Source organism: Pleurodeles waltl, chromosome 7 (genome assembly GCF_031143425.1).
Source record: "Pleurodeles waltl isolate 20211129_DDA chromosome 7, aPleWal1.hap1.20221129, whole genome shotgun sequence".
Lineage (NCBI taxonomy): Eukaryota > Metazoa > Chordata > Amphibia > Caudata > Salamandridae > Pleurodeles > Pleurodeles waltl.
In genome coordinates, this window is record NC_090446.1 from 1,302,647,234 (window position 1) to 1,302,672,380 (window position 25,147).

General features: G+C 48.8%; 1 protein-coding gene across 1 annotated transcript in view; it reads left to right on the forward strand.

Annotated features, from left to right (window-relative positions):
• Positions 1–25,147, forward strand: part of ATG12 (autophagy related 12) — a 62,185-nt gene that overhangs the window by 29,229 nt on the left and 7,809 nt on the right. The window lies entirely within an intron of this gene.

Here is a 25,147-nt window from a genome sequence, read left to right on the forward strand (position 1 = left end):
TCAGTTTACTGCATTGACCAAGGTCAGTTGTAGTTGATCCTCCATCACCACTTAAACCACTCAAATAATGGTAAATGGAACTTTTGGTATGCCACTTAATCACAGAATCAAAATAAGTTTCCATTTCTTGTGACGCTAATTCCTCCCATTAAACTCATCCTTCAAAAACTCAGTCCTGCTTCTTGGGCTAGCAATCACAATTTCTCAAAGAATCTGTCTTCTCACCTCTACTCAGTACATTCTCTTATCACAAATGCATGTTTTGGCAACCGAAGCAAGACCCCCAAGAGACCTAAAATATCCAATGTTTGTTTGAAGGTTGGATGGAAACATACGCTAGACCTCAATCGTTCTCGAACTGTTGCTATGTATTAGGTCATCTAATGTGGTTATGCTGCAAGAGAGCCATTTGATTCAGTTGATCAAGACACCAGCTTTATTAAGATTGGTGGCTGGCTATGTATGAATTCCCAGCTGCCTATGCACTAGAGACCAGGAAGCCAGTGTTTCTTCAATAATGGTTGTCTCATGGAGTACAAACTATTAATCCCCAGTTAATTACCAGGCACAAGCTTTCTATTCTGTCCCATAATGGTGGTTATGGGTTAGATACACCGCTACCATTTTTATACCCTTCCCTAAATAGATAAATGCAAAGAAAGCCGTCAAGCAAATTCACAGTCCATTTCAGCCATTTGCAGTTATAGATTGTTTGGAACCGTGTCCACCAGAGCTCTAGTAACCAGAATTCTTCATATCCTTTTACTGTATTTTAGAATTGCCTAAATAACCCTTATTTAAGTTTTCAAACTTCCAGTGATCACCATCTATGCTAGATATTGTAATGTCCTTTTATATACAGTGCAGCATGTTCAATACCGCTAGTGTTCCAGTATGGGTTCTTCTGTGGACAGTAGTTTTTCCTGAATCTTGGACTTACTCGCTGCTGCCAGGCACCTCATTGCAGCCATGTATGCAATGACCAGTTCACCAGAAGAACTTGTGTAGCCTCTTAAAGACCCTGTGCCACTCCAAAACAACACTGCACCAAGGAGTAAATCTTTTATCGAACATATTAATTACAGTGGAGTACTCATCCTTCACTTCCATTTCACCCCCTTCTCATTCTCTCTCTTCTCTTTGCAAACATTCCTGCTGTCTGGACCCAAATAGTGACCTGAAAGCGTAGATCTCAGTTTTGTTTCAAATATATTATCCTTAATGATTTTGAGATCAACAACAAATCCTCTTTACATTTTTCTCTATTTAATAGTGTTCGAGCTACAGGCATGGAAAGTTCTGTTGGCATTGCACCTTGCATTGTCTCATACAGATAATTTATTTTCATAGAGTAATAGTGGAATCATATTTATTGGGGAACTTTTTGCATGTGGAATTGATGAGTTGCTCCCTTTCTACCATCTTCAAAGTAGGTGTACTTGTTTTACATTGAATGCATGTTTTTCTAACCCAAATTGATGGCTCACAAATGAACTGATTGTCATACTTCACATGGTACATTGGTGTGCCTCGCAGTGCAATGCCGAGTGTTGTCTGCCCCTTGTCATCAGCACTAAAAGCATTAAATGTGCCACCTCAATGAGAAGCACTTCCTAGTGTGGCCCTATAGGCTTGTGCATTCGCTTGTGGTACAGCAGGCAACCTCCACTCAACAATGCTGCACTCTTCAAAAGCCTTCTGTTGTCTCACATCAAATTGGAAGCCGTGCTTGACGAGGCTGTGCTTCACGCATTTGATGGAAGTTTACACGGCATGTTGCGGGTGCACTGCCTGGCCACGATGCAATTTCTGGGGCCTCGCTCCAAACTATCATGCCAACGCAACATGTGGCCCTTCACACATGTGCTGGCATGGAAGTATACAACATTATTAAATACTAAAGAGAGCGCATTGCTTGCTGGCCGAGGCTGGGGATAAAAGAAAATTGAGGGTTATTGAGAGTCAGTAAGGATCGTATATTTCCGCAAATCTGTGTTTCCAGCCAAGCAAAGGCTGAAGTAGAGGTGGACTTTCCATTCGAAAAGTAATGGCTATCCTAACAGGCAAAGTGCCTTTGAACAGCTGATGAGTCTTTGGAAGAGTCAATTATGTGCAACATCCAATCTTCTCATGTTACTTTCTTGATTCCTCTGTCATTCTGGCTTAATCGTCTTCATTTTACTAATCCCTTTTCGCTAATTGTCAGTTTCTGCAGATCTGGCACACGTTCTAGGGTAATCTGGGATCACTGTGTTCATCAGATGAGGTGTGGGATCAAAAGGTAAAATGAGAAATTATCGCTCACTGGCTGTCTGTTGCTGGTCTCACTAATTATTTAGATGCCTGATTTACCACTGGTTGGCTATGGACATAGCCAGCCGGCGAGGAGCTGAGTTACCGCTCCTAGATAAAAGTATTATGTTGAGGTAGTGCATGCAGACGGTTATTTGCGCTAAAACCGCATAGTGGGAAATAAGCTACTTTCTTGTTCATATATTTGGTTTTTGGTGGCATTAGCGGATTTGAGAGTATTTCCTGAAGCTGTGTATTGGACTGCCTGTGGCATTTCGACAATCCTGAGACAAAAATTAAGATATTGTCTAACCTATGAGCATGATGCTTTTTATCGTCTAGTTTCATTCATTGCTCATCATAAGTTAATGATAGCCATCTCAGCTAAGCACGTAATGTTTTTCACTGTGTGCATAGCTCCCACCGGCCACTGCGGTATCCAACAGCACACATTAGACAGAACATTTCATGCTACAGCCAACATCGCCAGGTAAGCTCACTAGCTGGCTATGGCATGGGACAAAACATTTACAAAAACCACCAAGAAACAACACACACAAAATTACATCAGAACACATTAGGATGATGAACTTTAATACATCCAACACAGCCCAGGTAAGCCATGAAGCCAGCAATAATGCTCCTTGCAATAGTAGTAACCGTTTGTAAACAACATTCACAATCCTCTAACAGGCCACATTAGACAGGCGCATGACATGCATCAAACAGAGCGCAGATATGCATATATAGCTGGTTCTTGCCTAGTTCATAACACTACAATTCAGCCATGACACACCATGAACTTCCTCCAAATAGAATTCATCATTCAGAACTCCTCGCATATACCAAACAGTCCCTAAGTAGTCCATTTATTTGGCAGTCATTGCATTCAGCAGCATACAACACCAACAAAGTATCCTCCTAGCTTACGCAGATAGGCCAGGGTCTGCTTAGTATTTCACAAATTCTCGTGAACCCAGTTTCGCTCACCAACTACAGATGGACCTCCCTCTACCATACACAGCAAAGATCCTTGAGTAGCTCATCAACAAGCACCCCATTAACGACCTTATCAACTACACGCTTCTCTACACCACACAGTCCTGTTTTAGACACAACCACAGTACACAAACAGCACTTATCGCTGCCACAGATGACAGCCACATGATCCTGGACAGAGGAGATACACCTCATCATCATCAGATGTCCTCGCAAGATTGGCAGTCAAGGACCTGCTCTCCGATGGCTATGCTCCTTCTCGAGGGACAGACCAAAAGCCATCTTCATAGCATTATACTCCTAAAATGCCCGTAAACTCTTCTGTTGGGTGTTTTAAGGTTTGTGCCTCAGACAGACCCTTTTCAACGCTTAAATAACCCATCTGGCCAATCATCTGCGCATATGACATCAACATCCTATCCTATAGAAGGAGGGGTGGGAGTACATTCCCTAATCCCAGCACTCAATTTGCCCAAATGTTTCATGGTAAATGCAGCATATGATGACCCTTACTTCAGTAGTAGTTCTTAATTTTTCACCCTTGTTATAGCAGCCTGTGCTGTGTAACTCTGAAACATGTTTGTGGATTTATTCCTTCATCAGTAGAGAGCAACAAGTTATTGTAGGGGTGCTGAAAATGCTACCCAAAGCCTTCCTAGGCCTTCATACCACTCATTAGGCACAGGAGCAGCAACACAAGCTTGTCGGCTCAGTAGCTCATGGGAGCCTTTCCAAACAGAAGGGGAGGGAGCACAATGCCTCACATCCCAGCACTCAGTTTGCTCCAATGCATCATCGTAAATGCAGCGCATGATAACAGTTACTTCGATAGTAGTGCTTAATTTATTTACCCTTGAGGGTGCACCATGTGCTGTGTAACTCTAGACGTGTTTCTTGATTTATTTCTTCATCATTAGAGAGAAACAGGCCATTTTGGGGGTGCTGGAAATGCTGCCCCTCCTGCGATGATGACAGAGAGCTCATACTCGCCCTCTCGGACAACTAGTTCACCACCTGCATAACCGATGTTGCCATCTGGATTAAGGCCAACTGTCTCCAGCTCAACACTGACACGACAGAAGTAATCATCTTTGGGAAAAACACCTCACCATGGGACGCCACCTAGTGACTGGCTGACCTTGGACCCACATCTAGCCCCAGCCACCAACTCAAGAACCTCTGTTTCATCATTGACAGCACGCTGTTACTGCATCCTGCTTCCACACCCTGAAGATGCTGTGGAAAATCTTCAAATAGCACTCCTACAACACCAGAAAAACGTCTACTCACACCCTCCAAGCTGGACTATGTTAACACTCTATCTGCTGGAATAACCAAGCAACTCACCAGAATGCCACTAACCCTCCAGAACTCAGCAGCTAGACCCATCCTCGACCTCCCTTGCAGAACACACATCACACCTCACCTCACAGAGCTCCACTAGCTCCCAGTAAACAAACACACTCACTTCAAACTCCTCACTCACACATTAAAGGCACTACTAAACATATACCCTGCCTCTTCTTCCATCAATCTGAACATCCACATCTCTTTCCATCAACCTCTCAGACACTTCCACTCTGACTTGCACACATCTGGGCATCCACAGAAACAAGTCCATAGGCCGACCTTTTTTTTTAAATCGCTGCTAAAGTGAGGAACAAGCTCCCACTATACATTGGAGCCTCCTTCTCCCTTCTTGAGTTCCGCACAAAGACCTGGCTTTTCAAATAATATCCTGTCCTTGGTGAGGCTAGGCGCACAAACCTTCCCAGCGCCAGGATATGCTCACAAGTGATTGTATGCTTTACAAATAAATGTAACTTAAAAGGGCACAGCATTATCTACTAGGCTATTAAATACTTTATAAAGATTTGCACCACATGCTAGAGATATGCCATTAGTTGGCTAACACTAGATTACCTTCAGTACTATTCAATAGCATATTATACCACTATGGTTATTAACTGTATTGTTTCATTGTAAAAGTTTGACTGTATTAGTTGCAGAGTGAGATGCACTGGAATTGTTGCACTAATCTCAAAACAGGTTTTCTCAAGACCTTACCCGAGGCAACTCCATTAACTAAGCAGGGATTGCCATTAACTAAGCAGGCATTGCTAAATCATATTGTCCTTAAGTGGGAAGGCAGTTATTGTAGATTACTTGTCACTAAGGTGTTAGACAGACGTTTCACCCTGTCCCTACGGTGAGGAGATGCCCCTCTCCTGCAAATTAAGAAATATCTACACTTTATTAGGCATAGTCATCTTCAGGTGGGTGGGGTATAGCATAGTAGGTGGTATTCCACGCTTATGCAATTTTCATTTCACTGGCATAAAACTGTGCCTCACCTTCTGAACAATAACAGTAAAGTCTAGGTATATGAAAATGCAGCTTCTCTCCTATGGTAACTTCTTTGGGCAGTCTCAGCTTTGGCGAATAGTTTAATTTATAGATATCAGTGGTAGTTGGCACACTTGTTATAGCTACTTCAGAAGACCACCGCCCCTGCCTGCTGTTTCATTCAATCTTTCAGGATGGAGGGAATACAGGGCTTCCTGTTTAGCGGATCATGATGGATGTTTTGCCCCAGTCCACAGAGACTCACTACGATTCAGCCATCTGTGAGTACTGTTTTCTGGTGCCCCAGAAATATATGTTTGGCTGTAGATACACATGCACTGCATACTCCTGCCATTTAGTGTTGGTTCTGGATTTGTGGAAGTTGCTTTTCTCCGAAAAAGTCTTTTGAGTCACACGGTCGAGTGACTACTCCACTCTGTGATAATGCACATGGGCATCAACTCTATTGTTAGATTGTTTGCTCTCCGCCATTGGGTTCGGACATGTGTGCCTTCGCTCTGTACTTCGACCTCATTTCGGTTCAATTCTACTGGTTTCTTTTCTATCTTCAACGGTATTGTTCTCGTTCGCGATTTTCCATCTTGGCGCCCACTCGAAAAATTCCACCAGATCGACTGTCTTAGACTGAGAGCCCTTCAGGGCCTACCTTCCACGTTCATGCAGCCTCTCTGAAAATGTGTTTCTGTTGATGGAGCGCACACCATTTCAGTTTTGCCCGCATTGCAACACGAAATACCCGCACACATAGCAGCACTCAGGGTGCAATTTGTGCCTCTCCCTGGACCACAGAGAAGCCAACTGTGCGGCCTGTAAATCTTTCAGGTTGAAGAAAATGCTCCGGGACCACAGGGCTTGTTGCCTCGAAATGTCTCAAAAGGTCGCAGACAACACTCTCAATATCTTCGGAGAGGAACATGCGCAAGAGCAGTCTACGGTTGAAGAAGGGGAGGCCTTCTCTCTTGACGACTGCTCCGGCGCCGACACACAGGTACACCTTGAGATGCAGGAAGTTCTATCCCTGCAGCCCTTGCCCACATACCTCCATCTAAGCCAACCAAAAAAATCTTCGGCACCAAAATATCCACCTGAGGTCACCGGTCCACCACTGCTCCCCAGCCTTGGTCGGATCTGGAAAACTACCTAGTAAGCCTCGTGCCTGGTGGCAAAAAGCCATACCGAGGCCAATCCTTTGGCATCAACCCCTTCTGACCAAGAGCAATCCTCTGCACTACTCGACCTTCGGTGTCAGCTTGGCAGTCGACTCCCTCCACCTCGCCGGCGACAAAGTCTCACCCATCAATGCCGAAATCCTCAGTTCCGCAACCTTCAAAGCTAAAAGACACTAAAGCTTCATCAGCTTCAACATCAAGACTATTTACAAAAAGCTGGACCTTCAGCAGTGAAAAATCCAAATCCAAGTGGGGAATGGCCAGATTATTGTTACACCTTACTCTCCTCCACCACTAAAGAGGAAATTGACATTTGAGAAGGAACTGGATGTACTGCTTCTCCCCCCAGGAAGAAAACCAAGGGCACTAGCCCTGCCTTTTTTTCGAGTTCCTTCCACCCCCTACCCAACCACCTTCACTACCACCTCCAACCACCCCAGATTCTCCTCAACCATTGTCTCCACCCAAGTGACCCTCTGGGCATTTCACCTCAGGGGTCACCACAGTCTGACACTGGTGGGGGGGGGGGGGGGGGAAGATCCTGACCCATGGGACACGTACTGCACAGATCCCACTACCCCAAATGATCCAGATCGTCCTTCCCCAGCTGAGGATGGAACCTCTTTCCAGAAGGTCATTGCGAGAGCAGCAGCTTTCCATAATGTAGAGCTAAACAAGGAACCACTTGAACAGGATTTCCTATTTGACACTTTAGCTACTACACACAGAGACACACAGAATCTTCCTGTGTTAAAGGACATGATGAGACACACAGGTGACATCTTTAAGGACCCTGTTAGGGCCAAGATCATCACCCCTAGGGTAGATAAGAAACATAAGGCAGCACGATCAGACCCTATATTCATTCGGGCCAAGTGCCACCAGATTCCATTGTCTCCACTACAGCACGTAAGAGGGCCAATTCTGAAGCTACTGGGGATACCCCCCCAGAGAAAGAGAGCAAGCACATAGATGCTGCTGGGAAGAGGTTTGCAGCTCAGGCTGCCAACCATTGGCGTATCACCAATTCACAGGCCCACTTGGCCGTTATGACAGAGCCCACTGGGACGAAATAGAGCAGCTCCTCCAGTACCTCCCAGAAGAACACAGAAAAAGGGGCCAACAAATTGCTACAGCGGGTCAAACCATCACCAACACTTCTATTTGCTGCACCCTTGATGCAGCAGATACTGCAGCTTGGGGAGTTAACACAGGCGTTCTTCTTAGGTGACACGCTTGGCTGAGGTGTTCCTGTTTTAAGCAAGAGGTCCAACAGGCTAATCTTAACATGCCTTTCAACAAGGATGATCTCTTTGGTCCACAGGCAGATTCTACTTTAGAAAAATGAAAAAAGAAACTGATATAGCCAAAGCTATGGGATCATTGCAAACCCCTACTCCCTGGGGCACTTTTTGTCACCCATGTTACGGAGGTACCTACAAGTCCACCCCCACAGAGGCTTTCATCTCACATCAGAAGCAGCCCCAGCCCTCATACACTAAGAGTTACCAGAGAGGCTCATTCAGAGGCAACAATAATAAGGGTAGGGGTTAAGAGTGCCTTCTGTCGCGGAGCAACATCCTCCGCCATCCTCCCCTGACCATACAATACCCGTCCGGGGCAGACTACAATTTTTCCACCCAGTCTTGGATGTCTAGCTTGTCAGTGGTCTCAGTCACAAGGTCAGCTGGAGGATATAGTTCTATGCACTGGTGGAACACTAACAATCTGTTGAAAGTGCGTTCATTTGTCAACCCGGTTTCCCACATAACTCTCACAACAGATGCATCAGAGACTGGATAAGGTGCACTCCTACTATACCGAACAGTTCAGGGTCTGGGATGCCAAACACCAGAATTTCCACATCAACTGCTTAGACCTTCAAGCTATTTGCCTAGCATTGAAAGCATTTCTTCCTCACCTCACTCCCAACGTTGTCTTAGTCTGGACGTACAATATGACAACCATGTATTACCTACAGAAACAAGGAGGGACACGGTCTCCACAACTATCTCTCCTGTCGCAGACCATTTGGAAGTGGGCTTTTTTTTTTTTTTTTAATTCAATTTTGTATACAGAACAAAAACATTCAATAATACAAAACAAGTCCCTCGACGGGAAAAATCAGAGAGAGAAGAGAAACATTGCAAACCATACAGCTTCAATAATATACCACGTCATAAGAGGCTCTCAGCTAAAGTCTCTACCTATATGCTACAATATCGAGGGATCCATCTTCAAAAATCCTCTGCACCGGCGGAGCGAGGAATCCACAGCCCCGGTGCAGGGGAAAAACTTACACATCAGAGGTCATAACTAACATAGGAAGGAACTACAGGAGAAAACAATTTGCTAGACTACAAAAAAGGCAGGTGGAGCACGCAGTCACATCGCGCAGGCTTATCTTATACCATAGTAACACACATGATCCATGGGGGGGTGAACCTCGCGGTTGGGAGCCACCAATCACACAGCACCCTCCTTCCGGGCCGCCAAGTATTCATTCAGAGGGGCCCAAATATCCTTAGGACGGGATCCCTCTGGCATAAGTCCCCAGAATACTGACAACTGATCATGACAAAAGGCCGCATCTCGCAGCCACTCAGACCGGCGAGGAGCCCTCCCCCGACCCCAGCACATAGCAACCCTGCACTTAGCCAACAGCATAAGGAGGCCTACTAGACGCCTATGCTGTCCCTGAATCTCATCCATACATCCCAACAGTGCAATCTTAGGGGAGAGAGGAAGCTCCAGCTCTACCATTTCAGCAAGCGACTGCCATACCTCCCCCCAAAAATTATATACCTCCGCACACTCCCACGCCAGATGTAAAAAAACGGCGTCCTGAGTCCCGCAGCGAGCGCAGTGTGTATCCTCCAGCAGCCCCATGGAGGGAAGACTCTTGGGCGTATAATATAGTCGATGCAAAAACTTAAAGTGCAACGATCGTAACCTATAATTCGGGGACAATGCTTTCATGTGAGCGCAACAACTGCGCCACATTGCCTCCGGGATAGGCTCTCCCACATCTCTCTCCCATGCAGTTCTAGAGGACACCCCGGGGCCACTCCCCTGCTCCTGCATAGAATTGTACAGCTTTGTTATCAAGCGCGCCGCTATCATCTTTGCAAGAATTTTATTATCGATGTTTATCATGGAGAGTGGGTGATAAGAATCACATCGTGTCGGGTCCTTCCCGGGCTTCAAAACTGTTACTATTAAAGCCTCCCGAAGGGAGGCTGGGAGCGACCCAGTCTCTAGAGATTCCTCATACACTTCTAGCAAACACGGAGCAAGGATATCAACATATTCTTTATAAAACGCAGGGGTCAATCCATCGACGCCTGGAGACTTATCCCCAGGTAAAATTAGAATCGCCGCTGCCACCTCCTCTACTGTAAACGACATATCCAAATTCGCCCTGTGTGCCTCCTCAAACCACACCAGCGCAATATTCTCAAAGTACTCCTGCATATCTACCTCCTTCAGACCTACCGGGGCCGCATATAGCTGTGTGAAATATTCTGTAAATACTTACAACACACCACTCGATCCGGTCACCCTGCCGCCCTCAGCGTTTTGTCACCTCGTGACATAATTACTGGCCCAGGGTCTACGAAGTAATCCCGCTAACGTTCTCCCGGCTCTCTCGCCCTCCCCATACCTACGAGCCTGTGCATGTCTCCCAAGGAAACAAACTTCCCTTAGGGAGACCTCCTCATACAGGGACACCTCACGTCTGATCTCCGCAAGGACCTCACTTGACCATGTCGCCGCCAAGCGTCGTTCCAGCTCACCAAGCCTCCCTTCAATATCGGCCATCTCCCGTCTTAAAGCTTTCACAATCCCATGCTGCTTCGTGAGACAAACCCCGCAAATAACCACTTTAAATGCCTCCCAAACGGTGCCGGGAGACCCCACCGATCCTCGATTCTCAGCAAAAAAAAAACGGATCGCATCCCGTACTTCCTCCCGAAAGATCTCGTCTCGGAGTGCTCCGCTGGGCAATCGCCACATAACCATCGGTTGCAGCTCACTAGGGATCGCCAATTCTAATAACACCGGCGAGTGGTCCGATAGCGTACGGGGGAGATGGTCAACCGCTCTAGTCCAAGCCTCCACATCTCTGGTGCCCAACCATCGATCAATGCGAGACCAGCTGCTATGGAAGTAATTCAAGCAGGTGCCCTCACGCACACCTACATGCCTCTGCCTCCATAAGTCCACCAGAGCTCTATTATTCATCACTGCCGCCAGCGATCTCGCCGAAGAGGCATGCTGCACTCTGGCCACACTTTCGCGGTCCAACTTAGCATCTAGGACTACATTAAAATCTCCGCCCCAGATCACAGCTCCGGCACCCAACGACTCCACAAGACGCCACACCTCCAGGAAAAACTCCAGGTCATCAATATTCGGTCCATACACAGCCACAAGTCGACAAGCCCTGTCCAGCAACGTTCCGCTCAGTAGCACATACCTGCCGTTGGGATCAATAATAGTTTCGCGCGAACGCCACTGCAATCCTTTGCGGATAATAATTGCTACCCCGCGCGTGTAGCTAGAATATGTAGAGCAATGAGCCTCCCCAACCCAACCAACTTTCAGTCTGCCAACAGCAGACGCCATCAGATGCGTCTCTTGTATCATACAGATGTCAATACCATGTCGCTTAACATAAGCAGTCACCAAGGGAACCTTCCGATTATCATTGAGCCCCCGCACATTCCATGTCAAGCATCTAACAGCAGAGGTAGCTTCACCCTTCATCCAGAACAACAGCCGCACAGCACTGCATGCAACCACACCTCTCCACCTGCCTAGAACCTGCCTAGAACTTAACAAAAAAGCAACCTGAAACATTCCCAAATGGACCCAAGCCCCCCACCGCCCACACAGGCCCCCAATCGGACCCTCGCAGTTACCCTCCCACCCAACCCCAAAGCCCACCCAGGGAACTTAAAGTGAACTTAAATCCTAGGGGCAGAAGCCTGCCAGGCAGCTCTCCACCCAGAATATTCTAGGGAAGAGGGGCCATTGGGCCAAGCAACAGCTACACAGCAGGGGCCCGATCACGGAGCAGACCAGCACGTCCCCTCAGCCCCAAACAAGCAGTAATCCATACACGCCGGTTAATCATTGTCACTAAGAGCGGCATCCTCTGCACCCGCCCCTCCAGGTCCCGCAGCCCCCGGCTGTCGTGGTAGTCGTCTAGCAAACTTAATCGCCTACTTTGGATCCGAGAAATACAGCATCTTGCCCTCATGCCGCACCCTCAGTCTGGCCGGGTATAACAGGGCGAACCCAACTCCAGCCTGGCTCAGTAGACGCTTCGTCGGCAGAAAGGCCCGCCTCTGGGCCTGCACACCTGGGGTGTAATCAGGGAAAAAGTTTATTTCGGAGTTCTTGTATACTAGAGGCCTTCTCTCCCTAGCCAAACGGAGGACAGCGTCTCGGTCCCTGTAATTCAGTAGACGCGCAATAATTGGACGAGGAGGTGTACCCGGTGGGGGCCGAGGCCCCAAGGACCGATGGGCTCTTTCAATCACCAACATCCGTGAGAGCTCGCCAGCAAACAGCTCCTGCAACATATTCTCCACGAAGTCTTCCATACAACCCATATCAGTTGCCTCCGGCAGCCCCACAATGCGTATGTTATTGCACCGGGACCGAGCCTCCAAGTCCTCGTTCTTATTCCGTATCACCTCTAGGAGACGCTCCATTTGCGCAATCTGTTCTCTGTCACCACTACGCGCATCCTCTATTTCAGACGTACGTGACTCCAGAACCTCAAACCTGGCATCATGGTCATCGACCCGGGCTCTTATGCGATCAAGCCGTTCCGACACATGGTCCAGCTTGGCATCAATGCCTGCCAAGCTAGTCTTAAGTTCCAAGAACATGGACCGCACAGACATCTCTGGAGACTCGTCCTCGATCTCTGCGTCTCCAGGCTGGGAGGCGGAGGGAGCGCCGCGCTTTCCTTCACCCGCGAAGGTGAGTTTGGCTTGTCGCTTATCTGCCTTGCCCATCATTCAATACGATACAGGTAATTGCAGCTAGCGCCAGCTCTGGAAGAAGAAATGAATACTGCAGGTCCACACCTTCGAAAATCATCCAGCTGGCAGCTCAGTTCTGCTCGCAGGACCACAAACAGCTTCCAGGCGCTGTAGCTCGCCGCCCAGCCACTCCAAACCCAACCAGCCTCCTTTATGGGAGCACCGCCGACCCAGCCAGCAGCAAAGCAATCCACGCAGCACAAGAGGGGGGAGGAAAGACCCAGGGCAGACTCCAAACGCCAGGGCCAGGGTATTCCGCTGCCCCAAGCCACCAGGAGACCCCACAAAAGTACTCCTCTGCGCCAGTCCTGGCCTCTGCCCCCCGTCTCACCGACTGCACCAGTGTCCACTCGGTCCTCCAGTCAGGGGCGGTTCAGGCCCTCCAGTGCGGCATTTAGGCCTCCCCCAGCAGGATCCACAGATGAACACCTCAGGACCAAGTCGCAGCCCTCTCCGGCCGTCCTTTCACCAAAGCGTAAAGGTCCAGACCATCACTCCTCTCCGGCCGTCTCTTCGTCCGGGAGGCCGGAAAGCTCCTCTCCTCCGGCGCGTTCTCCACTCGCCTCGGCCGTCTAGGCTAAATCCCGGCAGCAGCACACACCAGCGGGAGCACGCGGGCCGGAAGGCCCAGGCAAGTCCTCCGGCAGCAGGGCAATAGGGGCCCAAGGGGTCAAATATCATCAGCCGCGATATACACCAGGGAGGGAGAAGGGGGGGGGGGGGGGGGGGGTGCGGCTCGATGTAGCCGCCGAATAGGCCCTCCGAAATCCCCCGAGAGCAGTCTCAGCGCCTCCCCCCCCCCCCCCTCGCGCGCAATCAGCGTCCGCGCGTGCGCGGGGAGCCGCCGGCGCCAAACCCGCTCAAACGGACCCGGCCTCCCCGCGTCCGTCCCGGCCGCTCCCCGGTCCACCAAAGAGTCGCCGGGGACTCCGGACAACTCCCAAAGGGTCTGCACTCACCGTAGCCACCTGGAGGATAAATTAAATAGGATCAGTAGCCCGGGGCCCGGCAGAGCCTCACGCCGTGTCGGCCATCTTGCCCGGCGGCTAGGCCACGCCCCCTGGAAGTGGGCTTTTTATCACAACATTCACCCGTTAGCGGAAAACCTTCCGGGAACAGACGACTACTTTGCAGACCTACTCAGCAGGTTGCTGCAACAAGTCCACAAGTGGGAACTCCGCCCACAAGTCCTCCAGTCATACTTCCAAAAGTGTTGGTTCCCTAAAATAGACCTTTTCGCCACAGCAGGAAACGCGAAACGCCCAAACTTTGCCTTCAGGTTTCTTCACCCTTTGTCCAAGGGCAACACACTGGATGAGTTGGTCAGAGATATTTGCCTGCGCTTTTCCACCACTCCCTCTCCTTCCATTTATGGTTTGGAAGCTCAGGCAGACATCTCTCACAATAATCTTAGTAGCTCCCATATGGGCCCATCAGCCATGGTTCACAACACTTTTCGATCTCTCAGTAGTTCCACACAAAAAGCTCCCCAGCAGGCCAGACCTTCTCCTCGGAATCAAGGACAAATCAAACACTCAGGCCCCAGAACTCGCAACCTAGCAATTTGGCTCCTGAGGTCATAGAGTTTGGCTCCCTTAACTTGCCACAAGAATGTATGAACAATCTTAAAGAAGCATGCAAACCCACCACTAGAGCATGTTATGCTGCAAAATGGAAATATTTTGGGGGTCATTCTGACCCTGGCGGTAGACTACCGCCAGGGCCAACGACCGCGGATGCACCGCCAACAGGCTGGCGGTGCATCCCAGGGCATTCTGACCGCGGCGGTACAGCCGCGGTCAGAAACTGAAAACCGGCGGTGTCCTGCCGGTTTCCCGCTGCCCTGAGGAATCCTCCATGGCGGCGCTGCAGGCAGCGCCGCCATGGGGATTCCGATCCCCTTACCGCCAGCCTGGTTCTGGCGGTTTTGACCACCAGAACCTGGCTGGCGGTAACGGGTGTCGTGGGGCCCCTGGGGGCCCCTGCAGTGCCCATGCCAATGGCATGGGCACTGCAGGGGCCCCCTAACAGGGCCCCACTAAGATTTTCAGTGTCTGCATAGCAGACACTGAAAATCGCGACGGGTGCAACTGCACCCGTCGCACCCTTCCCACTCCGCCAGCTCCATTCGGAGCCGGCATCCTCGTGGGAAGGGGTTTCCCGCTGGGCTGGCGGGCGGCCTTCTGGCGGTCGCCCGCCAGCCCAGCGGGAAACTCAGAATTACGGCGGCAGTCTTCTGACCGCGTAGCGGTATTCTGCCGGTGGAACTTTGGCGGGCGGCGGGGAATCACCCCCTTTGTTTGCTATTGTGATTCAAAACACATAGGCCCTCATTACGACCCTGGCGGTATAGAACCGCCAGGGCTGCGGCACGCGGGAGCACCGCCGACAAGCCGGCGGTGCTCCAATGGGCATTCCGACCGCGGCGGTAAAGCCGCGGTCGGACCGGCAACACTGGCGGTCTCCCGCCAGTGTACCGCCGCCCATTGGAATCCTCCAAGGCGGCGCAGCTAGCTGCGCCGCCGAGGGGATTCCGACCCCCCCTACCGCCATCCAGTTCCCGGCGGTTTTCCCGCCGGGAACCGGATGGCGGTAGGGGGGTCGCGGGGCCCCTGGGGGGCCAATGGCATGGGCACTGCAGGGGCCCCCGTAAGAGGGCCCCGCTAGTATTTCACTGTCTGCATAGCAGACAGTGAAATACGCGACGGGTGCTGTAGCATCCGTCGCACCTTCCCACTCCGCCGGCTCGATTACGAGCCGGCTTCATGGTGGGAAGGTCGTTTTCCCCTGGGCTGGCGGGCGGCCTTTCGGCGGCCGCCCGTCAGCCCAGGGGAAAAGTCAAAATACCCGCCGCGGTCTTGCGACCGCGGTACGGTATTTTGACGGCGGGACTTTGGCGGGCTGCCTCCGCCGCCCGCCAAGGTCCGAATGAGGGCCATAGACTCTATCAAAGCCACAGCACAAGACATTGTCTGCTACCTACTTCACTTACAGAAGGCAAACTTAGCTTACACTTCTATACTGTTGCATCTTGCGGCAATAGCTGCTTACCTACAAAATAGGCAGCACCTTTCTCTTTTCAAAATTCAGGTCATCAAAGCCTTCATGGAAGGGCTTAAATGAGCGATTCCACTAAGGAGGACCCCTACACCTTCTTGGAATCTTAATATAGCAATTACAAGACTCATGGGTTCCCCATTTGAACCTCTACACTCATGCCCTCTTCAATTTTTATCCGGAAAGTGGCACTTAGTCACCACCACTTCACTTAGTGAGCTCCAGGCTTTAACCTTAGAAGAGCCTTTCTTCAAAATGCACACAGATAAGATGATTCTTCATACCAACCCTAAACTCCAACCTAAGGTTGTATCTCAGTTTTATCTCAACCAATCCATCGAATTGCCAGTTTTTTCTTCCCTCAAGCAGACTGTTGCATAAAGAGTTCTTCACACACTAGATGTTAAAAAAACACTTATGTTTTAAATTGATAGAACTAAAACTTTTTCAAAGTCTAAACAACTTTCTGTCACATTTTCACCGCCTCACAAAGACAACCCTGTATCAAAATCAGGCATAGCCAAGTAGATAATAAAATGCATCCAAACTTGCTATACCAATGCCAAAAGACCTTTACCTGTTCCTCCTATAGCACACTCTACTCGCAAAATGGGAGCAACAATGGCCTTTTTATGAAATATTCCTGTATCTGACAAATGTAATGCAGCTACATGGTCCACACCACACACTTTCATCAAACATTATTGTGTAGATGTATTTGCCTGCCATCAAGCCACTGTAGGATAGGCAGTGCTTTGTAACCTTTTTCAAAGCCCTGCAACACTCACACGTTAGCCACTGCTTCTAGGGAGGGGCTGTGTAAAATACTGGGGGGCATCTCTAAGATCACCTCTGTGTGCATTTTACAATAAATCCAACACTGGTATCAATGTGGGTTTAATGTGCTGAGACGTTGATACCAAACTTCCCAGTCTTCAGGAAACCATCATATAGCTGTGGAGTTTGTAATGACAATTCCCAGCCCATGTACTCTATATGGCCACACTGCACTTACAATTTCTAAGAATGAACTTAGACCCTGTAGGGGCATATTGCCCATGCAGCTATGCCCTCACCTGTGATATAGTGCACCCTGCCTTAGGGCTGTAAGGCCTGCTAGAGGGAGGTGACAAGTGGTTTGTGAGCATGGCTCCCTGAGAGGGATGCCATGTCGACTTCGTGTTTCCCCCCACTAGCACACACAATCTGCAATGGCAGTGGGCATGTGTTTGGTGAGGGGTCCCTTAGGGTGGAACAATACATGCTGCAGTCCTTAGGGACCCTCCCTGGTCACAGAGCCCTTGGTACCACTGGCACCTTTTACAGGGACCTAGCTGTGTGCCAGGGTTGTGCTAATTGTGAAAACAATGGTACAGTTTCAGGAAAGAACACTGGTGCAGGGGCTTGTTTAGCAGGATCCCAGCACACACTCGGTTATCATCAATATCAGGCAAAAAGTGGGAGGGCTAACCATACCAAAAGGGGCACTTGCCTACACCAGTACACAATTAAAGAGGAGATGTTCAGGCTGCAAATAGGAGGTTCACTCAGAGGTCTTCAAAACACAGGGGGATGGTCTCCGGGGCCAACCGTTAGACTCTGAGGTGCCCAGCCCTCCCAGACTAATGTTAGAATGTTGAATCAATATTGCCAATATTGCTAAATTCAGCACCTCCAGATTGGAGAGGCTCAGTCAAGGCATGTTGACTCGACCCGCTCTCGACACTTCATGTTGTACACAACAAGTTACCAGGTCCGTGCTACTGGTCTGGAGACACCCTATCTGGTGCCTGTGCACTTCCAGTTGCCCCAGACCGGTTTGATCCAATGTAGAAAGTGCACAGTGCCCAGCCCCTTCAAAAAGAGGATACTGTCAGGGATCCATAGATGTGGGGTTCCCGGACAGCACAAGGTTTCTTCAACCAAGTCCTAGAGTTGTACCCCCTAGACAACAGGCACTAGTCTGGTGCGTGATGATTTGATCCGCACCAGACTTTCCAGTTTCACTCAGGACTTGGTTTCTGTACTCCTATGGATTGAGGCACTCTGCCCAGTACGCTATGACCGTAGCTTTACGGGGCTCTAGACCCAAGTTCCGTCGTACAATGCTAGGCCAAGTAAAGCACTCCTCAGGTGTACCCACATCTCCAAGAGTTCCAACCTATGAAAAGGCAAAGCACACAATGAGCATGCAGCCAAGGGTCACACAAGAGAAATGCTTCCCACGCAATCAGGCCCCAGCATGATCCGTTCACTACAAAAACCATCTCTGGGTACAGCGAACCCCACCAAGAAGGGCCAAACACCAGTAGTGTGAGCAGTACGTTGCTACCCCACACCTGGTGCTCCCAGACTCCAGGCTCAGTTCTTGGTCCACATGCACACCGTTCCCACCTGGTGGAGTCTGGCACGATGCACGTGCAAACAGAGGGCACCGCTCTTCAGATACTACTGATCACGAGGTAGGTCCCTCTCCGGAGGTCTTTGATGTCCCTGAGACCTCTGCAGAGAACAGAGGGCAAGCCACCCTGCCTGGGAGTGCCACTTCAGGATGCCACAGAGCAGCAGGCAATCAGCCTCAGGTCCTTCTCTATTCAGGGAGGGTGCATGGATCCCTCTGCTTAGACAGTTATTCTCCGGGGCACCCAAATCCCTCTGACAGTGCGCCGACGCGGTCCAGCCGCATTGGTCCTGCATATCCATCGGTTGTACGCAAAGTTGTAGACATCGAGTACCCCTATTTATACAAGGTAAAACCTTTGAAGTGGGGGTTAGTTCGAAGGGTATTCGTTTGAATCACAGATGTCTCCCCTAAATTTCCTCATTGTCTGCCCTGGGGTCCTGGAATGCAGATCTTTATTTTTATGGGTGCCAGGTTCTTACTCCGGGAGGCCAAGTGTTGCAACCTCTCTCCCTATTTAACCAGTCACCAAATGGCAGGGATCTATCGTTATGGATGTCCGAGTTTTATAGCGATCATCTGGGAATGTGCAGCTGTGTTTTTTGCTCGGGACCTATGGAATGAAGCCTAATTTACAGGGCACCAGAAGCAATTCCAGCACCTAGAATTGCCCACTTGGTAGAAGTGGCATTTCCTGGGTAGTGATGACAAAACTACTGTTGCCAACGGCTCTGGTTTGTCATCCTGAGATCAACTATACCAAACATTATGAGGCTGCTCCTATGTAACCCATTATTGCAACTGGATTTAATAAGCCCCGGCATCCCATATCACCTTATGGGCAGAGCAGCTCTCAAGCTTAGTGTGATCACACGTGGGGGTTCAGTACTTCCCCGGTACTTATGCCCTTATGCACGCACCAACTTTCCAAGGCAGGTGACACTTTGGCTACAGCCACAGTGCTCGTGCGCCTTGTTTGGCTTGAGCCCTCAGGCTCCGTTCCCATCATGAAATACTCGTGCATAAATATGTTCACTGTGGTTACTTTGGCCATGTGCGTATTCACATAGGAACCAACCCACCTGGTCGTAGACATGGACGCCCGGGTCAGCGAGTCCACTCCTCATCCATACCTGGCTCATCCCAGGTACTCAAACCCGCAAACGGGTAGAGGTGCCAGTTTCCAAATCACAGGGATGGCTTGGACACTTTCACTCTGCATTGGTAGAGAGAAAGTGCTTGGAGCGCCTACGCTCTTGAATCGTATGGTGCCCAGATGTGGTTATGCACCTTCCGGGCCACTGCGTCAGCGCACCACACAGGGGGTCCCTGGCACGTGGGTATGCCGGTACAAGCCGGCTGTGCCGGCCCCGTACTTTACCCAACCCGCTAGGCCTAAGGCACACTCCGGGTCCAACCTTAGCTGGTCCCACACACGCTGGCCAGCACGATGTCCCCACTTGGGAGCACTTGCACATGCATCTCTACCCTGCCTGCACAGGGGGTTGATGCTCATTGCCCATGGCCACGCATCAGGGAACCGGCTCTCCACCTTTTGATCTGGCCGGGTCTCGTCCAGTAGGGTCCCGCCATTTGAGGGGTCCTCCTCCACAAAGGCACATCCTCTGGAATATACCTGCCTGGCTCCATGCTGACCACCGACCCCTCTACTGGGGCCCTCCGGAGATGGCGTAGAGCCTACTCAGGCCCAGTTACCTTCAAGGGGTCCCTCCTCAGCTCAGGCACCCGCAGGCCTACTCAATCAGGACTCAGACGTGGCCCACTGGGTTGTCAATGGGGACAGTACATGCACTAGAATTCCCCTTGGCAACCAGGGCCGCAACACCCACCTCATCCTAGTATCTAGTACACCTATTGAATGGGGCTAGCCGGGGTGCAGCACTCGAGCCACGTCCTTCCCTACCTCCAGCAGGACGGGGTGCTCACTTCCCCTCTGCCAGACAGCGGGGAAGCGTCCAGAGTCCAGCGGTCTGGCACGGGGAGACAGCATTGGCTGGGAGGAAAAAGCAATACGTTTCAGGATTTTTCCCTAAAGAGAGCCATATCCAACAATATGTATCTACAGCACACATGCCATGGAAAATAAATTGGTTACTTATCCAGTAAGCATCTGTTCGTGGCATGTAGTGCTGTAGATTCACATGCGACCACCCTCCTCCCTGGACACCTGTGACCATTGCAATCTTTCTTTCCATGTATACATTTAGCATTGTCATCACATTACTTACACAAACTTTACACTCTTTTCTCCCTGCCTGTGGGAAAACATTCTAAAAATGGAGTTGATGCCCATACTGAGAGAAGGAGTCACTCAACCTTGTGACTCAACTTCAAACAATTTACACAACTCCAGACCCAACACTAGATGGCAGGATTATGCAAAGCATGTTATTCTACAGCACTACATGCCACAAACATCTCAATAAATTCTCAAAGCATATGTGTCAGAACCCCATTAAGAGGGTCTGAGCAATTGCGCGAATGCATTGAAATAAAAAAATGAAAACACGAGCGGCTCAAAACACGACCACCTGTGTTCTAGCTAGAAACCAAACAAAAATATAGTTTGCTGACACTAACAGAAATGCACACAAGAGAACTAATATGTTTAACAGGGCCAGTAGCCATTGGCAGGAACAACACACTAAAAGGAGGGACAAATGTGAACATTTGACCACAGAAATGAAAGGAATTTGGAAAGGCACACAGACGAACCAATGAAAAGTGATGAGCATGCTGAAATCCCACAGAGGAGATAGAGCATATCTTGAGAGACCGTGCATGCGCTGCCTAGGCGCAACCTAAAAAGGAGTATTTAGACTAATACAAACCAAAATAGTGCATTCACAAACTTTGTCCACAATCACCCGAGGTACAGCTTCAAGGTATCTGCCTGGTATGATCCGCCACAACCAAGATATACTTGTTGCCTAACTGGTTGAGAGGTGGGTTTCAAATTCCATTATGTCTTTGCCCCTTCCACCCCTCGATGAAATGCACCAACACCTGCAACTGATAGAGGCACTACCTGTTCCTTTCTCTTCCCTCCGTCTTACAACTCATCTGGCAAGCAGGACAGCCTTTGCACAAACTCTCTATCTCTCTTCACATCCCTGGCCAGTAGAACCAAGGGTCCAACCTATTCTGGGTTTTTATAATGCCCAAATGTCCTGCGCGGGCACCTCATGGGCCAGTGACAACAGAAACTTCCTGTGCTCTAACGGAACCACTAGCCTCTTACTAGTTCCTGGCTCAGGATTCACTAGCTCTCTATAAAGGAGGTCATCCTCCCAGGCAACATAGTGTTTCCCAACCACTCCTTTGCTAACCTGTTCTGGGCTTCCTTCCGAAGTCCCAAAAGCACAGGAAACTTCCTGTGACTTGTGGAAATCTTCTCGGTTAGGCCCTCTAGAAGCTAACAAACCCTGCAGGTGTGAAGGTGACCCAGATTCCATACCTGTTCTCCTTCAGAAGCCTCATCCTCCACTTCTGGGGCAGAATTGATGATCTCCACGACCACTGTCTGTCCTGCAAACTGACCTGTAAATCAGGAATGTCCCCAGTCCCACTGTGAGACTGATGTGCAGCCTGTGCTCTGGTCAACACAGCTGATGTGGTCCAAGCCATAAAGGCTTCCGGGCCTTCCACTAAGTCCGGGGCAATCAAGACATTGCCCAAGAGACTTTCAGCACCTTGCTTTTCCCTTCGCCTGACATAAACCGTAGCTGCCTTGCCACTGAACTCAATCTGAACACTGGCAAGTTGATTCCCCAATATTTCCAACTGGCTACTGAACAGGTATCCTTGGTACCGGGGAGCATCTCCTCAGACTTAAGGTTCTTCCTCTTAACCATAGTGTGGAAGGTTCCAGTATCCTTCAGGGTATGCACTTTCTTCCCATTGATACTAACTTCCTGTACAAACCTCATTGTTTTAGGATTAATTTGCTTCAGAGCATCTAGGTCCCTCTTTCAGATCTCCATAGCTACTACGTTGAGTGCAACAGGCCCTCTCGGATCCCTTCCCCCACTTGTATCATGCTTGCTATCACAGTTGCTGCTGGGTCAGGATCCATCACCTGACAATCCCTCTTGAGGCTTCACGCTTGGCAGCACTTGTAGGAAGTCACCACCATGAACTTGGAAGAATTTTGATGTTCTCTGTTTTCATGATTCTGTTTCCCAGACACACCATTACCATTTCGCCTGGGGCCCTTCTTGGGTCCCATGGGAATTACCCTGGCCCTTACCCTCCGGTTTGAAAATAGTCTCTGAAGACTTCCTCTCCCTCTTTGGCTTTGAACTGTGCTGCTCTAGCCCTTTGTGAAACCTGTTAGCTTACCACTAATCTGCCAACACTTCACGCTTCTCTGGAACTGTCTCTGTTAGATCAGACAGATATTGCCAAAGTAGGGTAGAGCACTTCTCCTTGAATAGCCCTGTCACAATAAACTAGTTAAGGAACTGAAAGTCCTTGGCCCCCATCCCTCTTACCAACTCATTCCAGTCACACAATACACCATGAATCCAAGTCTCAAACGGAACAATCTGCTATCTTGCAGTCCAGGACTCTCTAAAGGTACTGAGGTGGGTTTAGTCCAAACCATCTAATCAGGGTCTTCTTCGTTTACTTTTCTCTTTGTTTTTCTACCCTCTCTCACACTGTCTCTTCCTAGGCTGATTCCTCCTGCCTATTCCGTATCTTTTCCTGTTGTTCCCAGTGAGCTTGGTTTAGCTTCTCCCTCTACAACTTTCTGGCCTTCTCGTCTTCCTCAGCCTTAGTTTTTTGAAGAGACAACTGAAAGCTCAGAGTCTCTGCTAGACTCAACCTATCCAAGGAATTACTTCTGGAATTGGTGACGCTGGTGCTCTAGAAATTTGAGGTGGCGTACATAACTGGGGCCTTCTAGAAACTAAAGGTGGTGAGTGTCTTTGGGAAACTATTGAAAATGCATTAGGAGGACACACTTTGTGTATCTCTGGGATAGATCAGTCCTAAGGGGATCCTAGAGCCTGAATCCACAGTGCTCTCTTCCTGGGCTCCTAACATGGTTCCCTCCGCACAGTCAACTATAGCCTAATGCCATTCACTCAGTTTCTCAAACTGGTCCTGTTACAGGAAATGTACAATATATATGCAAAATATAGTGCAACAACAGACATTGGCAGAGCGCTACAATATATGAAATAAAAGAACATTGCAGGCCCAAATCCAATGCTGCCCAAAATAAGGTGAAGAGTTCACTCGAGAAAGCTTGAGCAACAGAGCTTGAAAGAATACAATTTCAGGGAATGCATGGACAACTAGACCCACTGAGGGTATTTTGTGAAGCTATGAGAGGACTGATACTACCGGATAGATCAGTACAGCAAATGAGTATTCAGTCAGCTTTCCACAGTACAGACCTCACCCCTAGTGAGTTAGTTCCAAAAGGAGAGAATAGCTGGCACAGTGTTGTGCCATCTGTAGAGAATTTAGTGGAATGGACGGGATGACTAACATCACAGATATGAATCCATGGCCACAAGCAGGATCTTTTGATCCACACGATATGGCGAATGCAGAAGATTGCATTGTTTATCTGGCAAGGAGACCCAGACTAGGATTATCATACATGTGGAAATGTTTGCGTGTATGGCAGAAATATGCTAGAAGCATAATCCCCAACATTCTAGTACTTCCTCATATTAGATGCTCCTGATACGTATGGGACCTGAGGCACCTCATTATGTTCATTGGTCACAAATGGACAAGGAAAATCTTATTAAATTGTTGCTGCTGCTTACAGAGGGAGCAGGTAAATGGATTAGAGCTTTTGAAAAACAAACTGCAGGTGTCACCTTAGCAGTAGGGTATATAGTTCTAGTTCTTTTATTTAATTGCGTGATTACTTAAAATCATTGCAACAAGGAAGAAACACAGTATAAATATGAGAGAGATAGAAAAAGTGAGAATGTTAAAATAGTGTTGCACAAACAGACAATCGTCCCTGTAAAGTTCTGTGCATGTAAAAATTTGTTAAAAATCGTTAATGGAGCTTTGCCTGAGTGCAAATCGTGATGGTACAGAAGTCCATAAGAGAATTAAAGCTAAGATTCATGGAAACGTATTTAGTTTAAAAAATAAAATGACACCGTTTAAAAAAAAAAAAAAATCTAAATACTTGTCAGACAATTGTTCAAGTGTGCTTACAGCAGGATGGTGAACTTCCCAAATTTGGCCAGGTCCGCTGGTTCCTTTAGAGAAAACACCGGTGATCTGGACTCAATACAGGTTCTTATGCCATGGCGACGAAAGTGTTGTCTTAATAAAGTGCATCGTGGATTCTGCAGAGATGGGCAGCAACAAAATAGATGGATAAAAGACTTAAATTTGACTTTTCAGAGCCTGCAGCCTTTTGTGTTGGCTAAGGAAGTCCTTTTCAGATTTAGCTCCTTTTATCTTTAAGTCCGGAAGTCTTGCAAAGGCAATTTGCGATAGCAGGCTTTCCTGATGGTACTTTTGAGGTATAATTGTGGAGCCAAATATTGAGTGGTATTTGTGTATGACTGCACCAGCGCTGCCTGCACTGGGGAGCTGTTCAGTTTTCCCAGGTCTGTTGCTTGAGAGAGAATTTTTTATCTGTCTTTTCAATGTGGGTTAAATGTCTACTTGTAACTGTGCTAATTTAATCAATGCTGCCAGGACAATTTGTAGTTTCTTTAGAGCTATTTCGAGATATTGCGACCAGGGATTTGTTTTTGTTCAAAAAATAAAACGCAAAACTGGTTTCAAAGTGTAGG